Here is a 9,959-nt window from a genome sequence, read left to right as displayed (position 1 = left end):
AAAAAAAAAAAAAAGATTTTTCAGGAAAATAGAAAAGGTGAAAGCCTTAATAATCTAATGATAAATTCCAGATGCCATGAAACACAAAATTCACACAGATCAAAATGAAACAATAATTTACTTACTTGGAGGAAGAGCAAGGAGGGGAAAAAAATGTTAACTAAAATAGTAATTCTGTATCAAAGACAATTTATGGCATCAGTTCTTTATCTGAAGGACACAACACAAGGAGTCTTCTACTCAAAATGGATTTACTGTTAAAGATGGAAGGGGAGAAAAAACTAAAGATTTGTCTTGCCTGCTTTCTTCTGGATATCTCCTAATAGCATAAGTGTGTAGAGAATCTTGAAAACTTAAATGAAAGCAAACAACAACTATCTGAGAAAGAAACAAAAGCCTGTATTTGCTCCAAAATCATAGTTACAACTAACTGTGAAAGGGACTGAGGAGAGTATCTGAGGGACGTGACTAGTAAGAGACTGGAATACCTTTGATATTCATGATAACAGCTTAGATTGTAATTACATGCTTGAGTATTAAGGCAGCTGAGGGGCCTAAAATGAAAAATACACTGCCCTTTAGTAGTTTGGAACTCAGTGATCTTTGAGATTTGGTCTCTGGAGGGAGATAATTACCATCTCTTGAACAAAGATGACAGAGGTCTGAAACTACTTAAGCACAGGGGATGTAGCACATAACACTGCCACTCTTGCTTGGTTCTCAGTTCAAACGTAACATATTGAAAGGAAACTAGACTGATAATGAGCTACTTCATTTCCTGTCTTGCATAGGGTTTCATCATTTTACTCCTCTGCCATATGATCCTACAAAAGACCATAATCACTTATCCATGAACCTCTATCCATCACACTCCTTGGAACTTACTTTCGTATTCGTGTTTTCACTCCATAAACTCTCCTCGCCAGTTTTAATGTGCAATTCAGACCGAGTAAAAGAAACAATGTGTGAAAACACGTTTGTTGAGACAAAAGTGACAAAATGACATGAGACATTTGGCAGTGGTAAGGAAGGTTGAAATGTGCCAAGCTCTTATTAAAATAATGAATATTAAATTATTCCTAATATTCTGTTTATCACTGCCTAGCTGTGTAACTTCTGCCTAAAATCTTCCAACTCCCACATTTAGCCTGAAATCAACTGTAGATAGACTAAATTTTATGATAAATATTTTTAAATCTGTCATTAGTAATCATTACTCCCCTAACAACAGAGACACTAAAAAACATATTGTCTATATTTCAGTGATCTTAAGACTAATGGTATAACTGAAAAAGACAGATACCTATAAAAGTCAGCATGCCCCCATTCTGTCCTTCTTAATCTGTGGGCAACAAGTTGCATGCTGCAAAATACAAAATCTGAGCCTTGTTTTTGTGTCTGAAACCTGAAACAATCTACAGTGTTCATCCTGTGATTCTGCTACTCTATGCGCTTTCATCACGCTCATCTATTTAATGCATTTCAACCCTGTGAGGTCTTCCCTCTCCTCCAAAGGAAGCTCAACAGGATAACGTTCTCTACTACATATTTAACATAGGAAACCAGAGCCACCATACCTGTTTGTTTTTTTTTTTTGTTTGTTCGTTTTGTTTTGTTTTTAACCAAACAGCACAAGAACAGAAAAATCAGCAAGTTCTCAGGTACTCAAACTGTTATGCAGAATTTGGGCATTCAGTCTCTTGAACTTAGATGCCTAAATCCTATCTAAATTCTACTTTGAGTCCAATGTTTTATATCTTATGTTCCATTTAAAAAGGGTCTTAAGGTGTATCTTTTCTGGTTATTCTACTTTCAACTATTCCTGGATTTCAGCCCAAGTCATTGCAGCATTCAAGTCTGAAAGTACTTTAATCTCAAGATGGCTTCTCAGATATGCACAAGTATTAGAGTCTTTGTTGTTTATTTTTAACTTCAGCTGTTATCTACCTGTGCTGTAACAAAGGAGCAAGCATAATACCCATGAATTTCTGATATACTTCCTATTCCTTTCCAAACATTTTCCCTGCTGACAAACAAGTTAAGAACAGCTGGAAGAAAGAAAAATCTCTCAAATCTCAGTTCAAAGGACTATGAATATGTATTCAAGTAGCCAAGGGCAAAGAAAATTTTCCGTAGTACCCCGTCTTCAAACGCTGGTCAGTCAAGTGATTTTTGGCTGCTTAGAAAGAGGTAATAAGAACTCACAAAATGAGTCTTAAAATCTTACTTACTTCTTTTCACTGTGCCTCAGATTTTTTAGCTTTTATAATGATAAGGTTTGTCACTTTCTAATTCTGTAGGCTTGCCACTTGCAGATTTGAAGCGTTTCACCGAAGGCTGCTGGGGCAACCCTTGTGCCCTTATGCTACTTTTCTTAAGATCTTGCACCTGAAATTTCTAATATTGCTGCCCTTGTAGATTTTCACTGGAAATTACTGCCACTGGTGTTGGACTTACCCATCCTGAACTCCCCTTTTTTCCCATTCCTACCTCTGGAGCATAGATTTTGATTTTTATTAAAGGACACAGTTACGCATAGAAAGCTTTAACAACCAGTCAGTTTGCAACATCCGTCCATGACAAAAGCATACTTCAAGAAGTGCTGACTGTAGGAACAACCTAGAGTCAGTTCTGCAATTCTTCTTTAAATCTGGCCCTACGTAGTTTGTGTTTCTCCTGAAAATCAAAACTAGCTGGATCACCTCAATAAACAGAAAGACAGCTGATGACTTAAATCTTGGTATTTAATGCTACTAATTACTTATAAACGACTAAGTTATATCATGCAGATCCTTGTAAGACTCCTTATTAACATAGGAACATTTGAAGTTTTTCACTCTGAAATAAAGTGCATCTGCAATGAAAATGGCAAAGGGAAGAGGCAGAAAGCGGCCCTCAGCAACAAGGAACATACTGCCAACAGAAAATATGATAGCTAGAGTGAGTATTTATGCTTTTTTTTTTCCCCCCCAGAAGAGGACATTTCCTTTCCACTTCCCAGCAGCTAGTGCCTCCCCAACTGTCCTGACTTCTAATATCAACAGTCAACATCACTTGGTGTAAACCTACACAAAGTAATAGACAGAAGGGCCATGGTTGTTTTGCAGTCTTTCTGTGATTTGGCTTTCTACCAAACTGCTTACTTATGCTTACTAGCAGGTATTTTATACACTCTACATCTGAAAGTCTACAGCAATCACTAATAATCCCTGGCAGTGGTACAATCGCACTCATTGGTAATCAGCCAGAATGTGGCAACAACAATCTATCACTGAAACACATTCCCAGAATATTCCCACAAAATGCTCGTTTGTGAGTCAGTTTCAAGCTATTACTAACCACACTCCAGCAATCAGCAGAGATGAATCATCATCACTTGACACCAGAGATTAATTGCTGTTCGTTATTCCCTACAAATTACTAGCACAATTTGTCAAAAAGTCACTAGTCACCAGTAATAATCAGTATATAGCTGTAAAGATAATTTGCTGTATTTAATTAATTACAAAAACTGTGATGCTACATAGATAATTTCACCCCGTTTAGCATATCACTCTACATGCTAGGAATAAGTAACAGGCAATGTAATATTGCTGTAGTCAAAGGACTGAGGATTCCACTCCATCCAGACTCCCAAGTCCTTAGTTTTCTTTGGAATGACACTTTCTACATGCTTTTGATGCCCATTCCCAAGTGAAAATATCAAAACAAACAGACAAAAAACCCAGCATCAGATATCAAGAAAGAGTTCTAGCAAGCATCTGAATTTCAGAACAATCTTCACTAGTTGCTCTTGAGGCCTTCAAATGTTTATAAGCTTGTAAAGCAGTGGTGTGCAAGGCAGTAATTGAATCATGAACATATTTAACACCATACTAAATATTAACAAAAGTGATGTGTAAACACTGGAGAAGTTAATCAGAACACGTTAAAAAAAATATTAGTGTGGAGACATTAACGACAGGTATGGTTGTTACATGGAATTGTTGAACTACATTTGAACTCCACTCTTCTAGTTCACTGTGAATTGTATTCTTTAAAATGCTATAAGAAATACCTAAACTGTTGAATGAATATTCATAAGAATTTCCCTATTATCAGTCTGAAAATTAATAATCTACCAAGATATATCTGCATTTATGGACGTAAAGAGATCCCAGTTTTCTCTGTGTGGGTCACCATTGTCTCAGTCTAGATAGATAAAACTTTTCCTCTTTTTGAAATGTAGATCCTCTTCCTTTGTTATCTTCTGCTTGACATAATATCTGCTAATGATTAACATGTGATATGCACATGTATTGGAACATTGATTCTTGCCTATTACCTATATTTATTCCTATAGCTACAATGCAAAAACAACTACGCAAGATACCAGCAGTAATCAAATTCTCTTTTCCATAAAGACATCACCCTGCAACTTAACAAAATTTAAAAAAAAATAAAAATGCCATGATCAGTAACAGAAGCTCTCTTCTCCCAGTCCTTTTCAACTCATTGGTCCATTTCCTATCATGTCTACTCAGAGTTCTGCCAACACATGCATTTATAATGTTCGTTAGAAATTGATTAAAAATGTATGTTCAGTAGATATAAGGAGGGGGAAGCGTATTCATGGCAAAAGGCCCCTACAGAGAAAGCTTCATCCAGGAAAGGGCATCTGCTAATCCCAAGAAAATTTTTATTTTTATTATTTTGTTTCCAGAGGTTGTCAAAAAATACTTTCACATGGTAAAGAGCAGAGAACCAAAATAACAGCTATAAGACTGGCAGTACTGCATGATTTAATGTTTATTAAGGTCAGCAACTTGAAATGGAATTCACGTGATTTTAGTCCTGTATTGTAATATCTCAGGCTCACACAATACTCACTTCAGGTTTCATAAAAAGGCAACAATACTGGTGGCACAATAAAGACAATGGAAGTAGATCAGAGTTCCTGTGCACTGATTCATTGTGAATACATCGTTTGCAATGCTCAAGTCTCAGTATGCAATGTTTTTGCATTATCAAACTCCTACCTGATTCTAATTTTATCAAATGATGTGATATAACCAGACCAGGAGGGTATAGCTGCAGAGAAGTTGAGGTCAGAGATCTTCTCACTAAAGCACTGGAAAGTAGCAACTATCTCCTTATTCTTTTCTTTACATCACCAGGATTCGTTGTGCAGTGCATGACATGTGAAATTCTGCACCACATGATTCAGGAAAATAAACAGTAGCAGTTTTTCAAACTGTTCATCACAAATTCACTTGTATACTTACAGGTTAGACAGAGTTATCGGAGGCAGCTGTATGAGCATAGCAAAATTAATTTTTTCTGTTTAAAATTAAAGATGTATATTTTTATGCCAAACTCTTACTTAGTACACCAGACATTTTGAGATCTGCATGAGCATTTATGCGAAGCACTGCTTGAATTATTTTCTTTGTACCAAATGCTAAAAAAGCATCATTTCATTCATCTCAACAATGACTGAAACAGAAACTCAGCAGTTGACAGAGTGTGGCAGAACAGCAGACAAAATTAAAATATGCCCAATAACAGCAGCAAAAATAGCAGCTTTAATTTTCACCTTTCTCTTTTTCTTCCAACAGAGTACAGTTAGATCATTTGTAGACTTTACCTTGGATATCTTTCACTAATTGAACTATTTAATCCATGTGTTGCTTTAATATTGCAAACAGAATTTTGTAAGGCAAGTTAGATTCGCAGGACCGGAATGATTCAGTTGTGCATGCTAAAGTGACAATATGATAAACCGCTGTTTCATTCTCAATAAAATGTATGTACTTTCTACTACTTATGATTGAGTACTAAATTATGCATGCGCTACAAACACTACATGAAAACTGAAAACAAACAGTTTAGTCCAATTAGCAAATAAGGTGAAATCAGACTAAGAATTTGATTGCCTTTCTCTGGATTAAAAGCGTTTGCAAAAAAATTCTCATTAAAACTTAGAGAAATTCTGAGTTTAAATGCTGCAAGGATACTTCCTTGCAGTGAAAATTTCCAGACACGAAGTAAACTCAGAGTGATTAGCTGAGATCTTTTCTATCATTATTTATGAAAGTATTAGATGATTTGTTGGAAAACAAAATCACTGATTTTAAAAATAATGTTCCCATTTTTATTCCTATGATACTCCTGTTATTAGACAGCATATGCAAGATTGATGTAACAGCCAGAAAAAATATGCAGGACGGATTGATTTTTATAATATTACTAACAATTTCCCTCATTTTTTATTTTAATTAACTTTGATAGAATACTGATCATTTGGTGGTATATGAAGCAAACTGAATGCTTTGGGGAAATTTGAGTTAATGATTTAAGGAATAACTGTCATTTCCTGTAGTGGGATTATTTAACCCGATTTTTCCAAAACTTTCTTTTGCACTTCTTATTCCTACCTCATGTTCAATAATGTTCCAAATCCTTTTGCCCTCGGAAGCAAAGTGTTTCACAACCAGAGCAGAGGAAATCAAATAGAAGTGCTGAAAGAGGCACCATGACTGCTGCAATGATCACTTGAACTTTCCATAAGTCACATGTACAAATTCATACAACAGGCCTGCCCAGTTTACAGTATGGGGTTTTGGAGGACTAACTCCATTTATTGTACTAAGAGTTTCTCTAGAATCAATTAATGGCAAGTCCCTTACTATTTGCTTCCAGACAGATCTTGTCCAATAAGTATTACCTTGCTAGTAATTCAACATCTTGAACTTATTTGCTGACATTTGTGCTCTCATGTATTTTAGTGTTAATTGGCAACTTGTTCATTTTCCATTTCATGCTCAAAATAATGTATTTTCTAATAAGTGCTATGTAATTTTTCTGAATACAAAGTACATTTGGCTTAGTGAATATGTGAATACAGTTGCACAACCAGGACAAAATACAAGAGGATTTCAGACTATAAAATAATTAGATATGGATGACAATTAAGGCTACCATCATGAGTATACGATAATCTTAACCCATATGCCACAAGAAGGTAGATAAATTGCTACCGAACTACAAGAATGAAGAAGGATCTGATCAGAAGTCTATATTGAAAGATTAAAAGAGGAAGAATGACCTACTACAAAAATCATAGCTTTTAATAAACCATAGCTATCATACATAAATATATGTGTCCTAGCAGAGTACAATACAGGATGGCAACATTCAGTTGTTCCTTTCAAAAGGCTTCTTGTGGTAGTCTGGCTGAGACACGTACTTTGAGCAGAGTGAACTTAACTACATTCATTATGTGCAGAGCAGCAAAAGTAGAATGGACACATGAGAGTCCTAGTAGGGAAACAGGAAAGAAAGCAGGGGAAAAAGAGGCATGCATTTAAAAGCCACATGTTCAAATGTAGTAGCAGTGTAACATAAATGAACAAGGTTAGCGTACTGTAATTTGAAAGATTCTGAAATAAAGGGTTTTGAAAACTCTTAAAGCTTTTTTGTTTTTGATTTTCCATAATGGAGTATTAGACCTTCAGCAAAGGCTTTCTAGATGAAAATTCAAAAAATATTTGCTATTAATCTTAAACTTACTAAAATTACTCATTAAAATTACCAAGTTAATTCCAAACATAAAAGAGGTGAGGAGACTGGACAATAGATTTATTGTGAACACAACCGTATTTACAAAGAAATTAAGCAGTCTTTAGGCAATAACAAGTTGAACGTACACGGTCTAATCCACATCCACTGTTTAAACAATGTAGATGGTCAATCCAGTTTCCCCAAAACACAAAATTTTTTTTTCAACACATTTTGTAGCAACTAGTGAAACACTTCCATAGAAGAGGTGAACTTGAGAGCTGTTCCTACCTGATTGCTCCTGTTCTGTCAGCATAAGAAAGCAGTTTTTGGCGATCTGTTATTGCCATCACATTTGCTGAACTTCCATTAGGAACTCCTTATAATGTCTGGCCACAGAGGCTGGAAGCAGAATAGAAATGGGTCAGGAAGTTAGAAATCAGGATACAATTTTTACCAATCTTCAGAGAAGCAATAAGTAGTGTCTCTAGGGTTAATTGATGTTGATATACTTCTGATATGCTATACTATTTGAATAACTAAGTTAATGAAGAATATTCGAAGTAAACAGCTCGACTATCCAGCACAAGTAGAACTTAAATTGTATTTTCATTTTTCTAATTTTAACAGGAAAGTTGTAATAGTTGAAAGACAATCAGCTTTGAGGTTGATTTTTTTTTTCCTGCTGTTATTTATTAGTTTATTCCTAACCTTGATTCTAGCTAGTGGTAGGGAAGCAGTCTGGCATTTGCAAACTGCGAAGAACTCATTACAATCTTGTCATGGTTTTATGATTTTTGGTTATTGGTATTCCACATCATAACATCATGTAGTGCTGCACTGAGAGTTGAAGTGTTAATGCTCCAGTTAAGGTACCTGTTCCCAAAGAGAAAAAAGGACTACATTTCCCAGAAGACCGTTCACTGTGTTGCTATCATTTCTGCTCGGGGGGGAACAGATATAAAGCCTTGATAGGTCATCTGACAGCCCTCCTTCATCAGGCTTTTTTCCCTGCTGCATCTCACCGCATTGTTATGGTGAGGTCTATCCATCTTTCGGACACTTTCTCTCATCAGATATATTAGCTTTGATTCTTATTATGTTGCATTATAGTGTGTTTTCTTGCATACCATATTTAGCAAATTAGTTTATTTCTCCTCAGATTGTTGCTGCTGTTTTTAATTATTTTGGGGTCCCTTGTTTCCCTTTTTCAGAGGTGCAGATTCACAAAATCCCTCCACCCTGCTAGTCGTGGAACCAGGCCGAACCAGCCTGTAAACCACTGACAAGTCTAATGATGCTTTAGGAATCTCCAAATCAATGTTTTTTGGCCTTGATCAACAATTTTCTTTAAAACTAAAATGTGCCTTCCATTATGTTGGATTTCTACTGCACATGAACACACATTCAATACTGTATAAAAGTTAATAAGTACTGAATGAATAAACCTTAAATTTTATCTAGATACAGCAGTTTCCTTCACTACTTGCCTTAAACAGCTCTCATTTCTCACCTAAGAAAGGTTGGTTTTTAGTTTTTGAGATAGTTCATGAATACAAAATATTTTTGACCCTTAGGGAAGAAAACGTGCACATGCTGTGCTACATACACATTAAACATACCACAAGCTTTAGTTCTGTAGTATTTCTGTTACAACTGACTGCAGTTTTCCTCCTGCCAGCTTTGTCTGTTTCAGACTGCAGAGAAAATTAGCACATTCTGAATATCTAGCCAGTCTGTCACTTCGTCTTTTGCTTCTGCACATGAAAGTGAACAAAACCTGACATGTATTTGTGAAGACAGTTTACCCTGCAGTGCATGTTTGTTCATCGGCTTCATCTGAGCCACTGGAAAACTCCGCATGTTGGAGAAGGCATTCCTCTCACTTGGCTGAGCCACCGCCACAAAACAGGAAAAGCCCCAAAGCACAGAAAGAAAGGCATCTGACAGTGCTATTGCAATCAACTGCAACTACCCTGAGGAATCTGAAACATGGTACATGTCTGAAGAAGCACAGAAGCTGCTATTTCTTGCAGGCTTTGTGCTCAGTATTAACAGCATCTAATCAAGTTACAGTAAGGAGCTGGAAGTACTGCTGTGGACATCAAGAGCAATGGGATTGAATACAAAAATGAAATTGGGATTAAGCGGTTGGAGTTTACTCCGGATATTAGCAAATCTTTTGAGTAGTGAAATTAAGAATGGAGCTGTGTCTCAAGGATGTAAAACATTAAAAAGCTTGTATTGAATGACAAAAATTGAACCTAGCACACAATATTCCTATCAGACAGTAGTTTATTTTTCTCTGCATAAACAGATTGTACAAATTAAGAGGCTTCTCAGTCTACATTTTCTAAAATTAACAGCCTTACTACTCAGAAACAAATAGGGATGTTTTTGCCATACAAAGACAAAAAGTA

At 35.9% G+C, this 9,959-nt stretch overlaps 1 long non-coding RNA gene across 1 annotated transcript in view; it reads right to left on the bottom strand.

Moving 5' to 3' along the window:
- Positions 1-5,938: 5,938 nt before the first annotated feature.
- Positions 5,939-9,959, bottom strand: part of LOC125694547 (uncharacterized) — a 38,500-nt gene continuing 34,479 nt past the window's right edge. Inside the window, exons 5-6 of the long non-coding RNA XR_007377594.1 lie at positions 7,831-7,941; positions 5,939-7,299 (exon numbers count right to left, since the gene is read on the bottom strand). This is a non-coding gene — a long non-coding RNA (uncharacterized LOC125694547). The remainder of the gene's footprint in view (positions 7,300-7,830; positions 7,942-9,959) is intronic.

The sequence above is a fragment of the Lagopus muta genome, chromosome 6 (genome assembly GCF_023343835.1).
Source record: "Lagopus muta isolate bLagMut1 chromosome 6, bLagMut1 primary, whole genome shotgun sequence".
Classification (NCBI taxonomy): Eukaryota; Metazoa; Chordata; class Aves; order Galliformes; family Phasianidae; genus Lagopus; species Lagopus muta.
Note: the sequence above shows the minus strand (reverse complement) of the source record. Positions and strands in the feature narration are given on the sequence as shown.